Source organism: Mesoplodon densirostris, chromosome 2 (genome assembly GCF_025265405.1).
Source record: "Mesoplodon densirostris isolate mMesDen1 chromosome 2, mMesDen1 primary haplotype, whole genome shotgun sequence".
Taxonomy (NCBI): domain Eukaryota; kingdom Metazoa; phylum Chordata; class Mammalia; order Artiodactyla; family Ziphiidae; genus Mesoplodon; species Mesoplodon densirostris.
Window position 1 is genome coordinate 65,653,795 of NC_082662.1, and position 4,622 is coordinate 65,658,416.

General features: G+C 33.2%; 1 non-coding gene across 1 annotated transcript; it reads left to right on the plus strand.

Moving 5' to 3' along the window:
- The first annotated feature begins 639 nt into the window (after positions 1-639).
- Positions 640-700, plus strand: LOC132484750 (U7 small nuclear RNA). The gene has a single exon (XR_009531303.1). It is a non-coding gene; the product is annotated as a U7 small nuclear RNA (small nuclear RNA).
- The last annotated feature ends 3,922 nt before the right edge of the window (positions 701-4,622 follow it).

Below are 4,622 nucleotides of genomic sequence, written 5' to 3' on the forward strand. Positions count from 1 at the left end.
TCTTATTTCATAGCATTATTATTAAGACCACTATCTGTATTAATCAAATATGTCTTTATGTCCTTTACCTCTAAAAAAGATAAGCCTATTCAATATAGTCATTTTTCAAATTGGCCGGCTGAACATTATACCCACACCTATTCTTCCAGAAGATCAGAGGTTTACTATTTGAAGAGATTCTTTCAGAGACAATGTGGAACCAAGGGCAACAGCAGACTCAGTTGATGGAGAGATGCAATATTGAAAACAGCAGAATTAAGTAAAAGAATACCTACTGAATAATGAGACCGTTAGACCTCATTTAACAAACAGCAAGTTAGCATTCTACCTCTAATATAGGAGAAAGATGGTTCTTACCTAGGAAAATAAGGACCTAAGAAAAAAGTAAAGACCTACAGCCATTTCACTTTGTAATGAATCCCACAAATCAAGGAGTCCAGCCCATATAAACTGAGCTTTCCATTAGATTTTTATTTATTCTGTCAATACCTGTCTTTTATTCTATTTACATTTAATGGAATTAGTGATATAATTGAATTTATGTTTATTATTTGTTGCCTGTTTTTCCTTCTGTACTTTTTCCTAATTTCCTGTCTTCTTTTAAGAAAAATAACTTTTTTTTTTAAAGAATTTCATTATAAGTGTTACAGCTCTTGTAGAATTTGTCTAGCAGTTTTTCCGGTTCCCACCAGAAAACTTTTTAAAAAAAAACAAAGAATTTCATTATAATTTATCCATTGGCTTTTTTGTTAAAACATTTTGCATTATTTTTTCTTTTGTTTTTGCTCTAGGGTTACAACATACAACTTTTCACAGTCTACTTGAGTTGATATTGCATTGCTTAATGAAAATTGCAAGAATTTCACAAACAGTTCCATTTACCACTCCCCACATAATTTATACTATAGTTTTCATTTATGTCTACTTATGTTTTAAACTGCTTAATATAAGTTATATACTTTATTTAAACAGTCATATGTATTTTTAATTAAGAAAAATATTTTATATTTATAAGTATAAATATAATTTTAAATTCATAAATATAATTTTATATCCATAATTATAATTTCTAGAGCACTTCATTCCTTTCTGAAAGTATGTACTTCCATCTGGAATCATATTCCTTTAGATAAAAGAATTCCCTTTTTTTTTTTTTTTTGTGGTACGCAGGCTTCTCACTGTTGCTGCCTCTCCTGTTGCGCAGCACAGGCTCCGCAGCCATGGCTCACGGGCCCAGCCGCTCCGCGACATGTGGGTTCCTCCCGGATCGGGGCACGAACCCATGTCCCCTGCATCGGCAGGCAGACTCTCAACCACTGCGCCACCAGGGAAGCCCAAGAATTCCCTTTTAATGCAAGTCTGCTGGCAATTCATTTTCTTAGGTTTGTTTATTTAAATATGCCTTATTATGCTTTTACAGTTAAAGGATATTATCTTCAAATATAGACTTTTTTTTTTCTTTTAGCCCTCAAGATGTTCCACCATCAAGATCAGTTCCACTACCTTGACCTCCATTGATTCTGACAAGAAATACATGGCTTTGAAATTGTTGTCCCCTGTTCTAATGTATGCTTTTCCTCTGCTTTCAAGATTTTGTCATTTTCTTTAAATGTCTTTCTTTGACTAACATGTAATTTACTTTGTCTTTATTATGCTTTAGAGCCAGTGACCTTTTGAATCTGTAAATCTATGACCTTTACTAAATTTGGGAAATTTTTGGCAATTGTTTTTTCAAATAGTTTTTCTGTTCCTTTTGTCCCTCCTCTGATTCTGGGGCTTCAAATCCTTTTGTATTAGAAATTTTGATATTACCAGATACTTTATGCTCTATTCATTTATGGGGTCAATACATTTTTCTGTGTTCTTCAAATTAGATAATTTAATTTATATTTCTTCTGTTAAGCCTATCCAGGTATTTTTTTTAAATTTCATTTACTTTTCAACTGTGGAATTTCAAATTGAATCTTCTTTATAGTTTCTATAGAGATTTAATATTTGTTCCTTGATTTTAAGTATGCTTTGCTTTATAACATTGAATGCAGTAATAATAGCTTCTTTAAAGTGTTTTCTCTTAGATTTGCCATCTAATGGTTGGTCTTTATTGATTACCTTTTCTTTGGAAGATTGGTTGTATTTATTATCTCTTAATAAATCTAGTAATTTGTGATTATGTCCTGGACATGGTGAGTGCTGTGTTGAAGAAGCTCTGGATTCTTTTCTATTCCTCTGAGTAATGTTGATTTTTGTTTTGTTTTCTTTTAGAATGCAATTAACTTAGATGGACTCATATTACAAACTTGGTCTCTATTTACCTATTTTAACCTTTTCTGTGCTGCTTGGAGTCCTTTTTATGCATGCATAGATCAGAGCTCAACCAGGAAAAAAAAGAGAAAAACAACAGTAAGAATGTGAGAACTTCTTCACTCAAAGCCTTCCTTTTCTGTCAAATGTAAACGTCCCTCCAGTTTCTCTATGATTTTGCTGTGGGAGGAATGGTCTAAATAGAGCTACTTGGTAACATTTGGACATTTCCAAGCCAGTAAGATTTTTAGTAATTTGCCACTTAATTGTATCCAATTGAGAATCAGGGATCATGAAACTTTTGAAAAAAAATATTCCACATGAAAGGCATGAAACAAATGGATGATAAACAAATTAATTAATTAATTAATAACAATTAGTATAATAATAGGTAAACAGCTTTGGGCTTCCCTGGTGGTGCAGTGGTTAAGAATCCATCTGCCATAGCAAGGGACACAGGTTCGAACCCTAGTCTGGGAAGATCCCACATGCTGTGGAGCAACTAAGCCCATGCACCACAACTACTGAGCCTGCATTCTAGATCCCACGAGCCACAACTACTGAGCCCATGTGTCACATCTACTGAGGCCCACACACCTAGAGTCCTTGCTCCTCACCAAGAGAAGATCCCGTTCTCCACAACTAGAGAAAGCCCATGTGCAACAACGAAGACCCAATGCAGCCAAAAATTGATTAATTAATTAATTAATTTTAAAAAACATAAACAGCTTAAGAAAAAATGAAACAAGGCAGGGATAAGAATAAAACTTCCAAAATTTATAATTAATATCCACAGAGATATAAAAGAAGGTACTGTATCTAATCATTTTAACAAATATTAACTGAAAGATGATGACAAGTATTCTTCTAAGTCAGTGAACATAACAGACCAGTATTCTTCCCTCATGGAATTTACATTTTGGTAGGCAAGGCAGACCATAAATAAGATAATTAATATTGCATATTAAAAGATACTAATTGCTGACCATTGAGATTATCAAAAAATAGGTCATCAACAACTTGACAAGAGCAGTGGTAACAAGTGCACAAAGTGACCTATTAGCAATAAAGACTAAATTTGCATGAGTTTAAGGGAGAATTAGATAAGTGAAAATAGAGCAATGAGTGTAGACAATTTTTCCAAGATGTTTTTCTGTAAAGACAGAGAAAATGAGCAGTCAGGTGGAGGAGAAAGTAGGGTCAAGTCAGAGTTTTTAAGATGGGGTAAATTATAGTGTGATAATACATTGATAATAATAATCCTGTAGAGAATGAAAAATTGATATAGGCAAAAGACTGGAGAATTGTCAGAATGGTGTCTTTGAGTATGTGAGAGGATATTGGAGTCTTTGATAGAAGCATGGGTAATTCATCCATAGCACAGATGAGAGGCAAAACAGATGGGATCAGATTGTAGTATCTGAGAAAATGTGGTGCTAAGTATGAGTTTGTAAAAATCTTCAAATTAAAAAAATATATATCCTCAGTGAAAAAGGAAACAAAGTCTTCAGTTGAGCATGAGCATGAGAGCATCTTGGAAATTTGTGTAAGGGATTGAAGAATTCATTCATCATCTATGAGAAAACGTGAATGGATTACAATGTATCTAGTGTGATTTCAGGACAGCGTTAAGGACCTGGTAATAAATAGGATATAATGGAAGAGGAATATTCAGAGAAAGGAAACTCTTAGAAATTAACATGATATAATAGCAAAAAGGAAAAATTCAATTGAAGGACTAGAAAGAAAGTTGAGGAGATTTCTCAAAATATGAAACAAATATATAGTTATAAAATAGGAAGAAAAATATTACAAAGGTAGAGGAGGTCTAATATCTAAATAATAGAAGTTCCAAACAGAAAGAAATGGGAAAAAATAGAGATGGGAATTATTAAAGATAAATAATACTAGAAGATGTCCCAAAGATTAAACATTTGTTTCTAGTCTTGAAAAGTACTGTATGGAAGAAGAGGGGGAAAAAGAGTCAAACCAAGGTCCCATTGCTATGATATAAAAATTCAATATTGGAAGTCAGAAGGCAAAGGAAAAATTTCTTCAAAATTCTAAAGGGAGTTAATTTTCAACTTAGAATTATTTACTCAGTCAAGGTAGCTTTCAAATGTGAGACTGCAATAAAAACATTTTTCAGACTTTCAAGGACTTAAAAAATGACTTTCCTTGCCCCCTTTCTCAAAAGCCTACTAAAATATTTGCTTCACTGAAATGAAGCAGTCTTCAAGGAAGAGGAAGACTTTGGATAGTAAACAGGACGTCCATTGCAGGCAAAGGGCATCCTGCTGATGATGGTGAACAGAGATTCC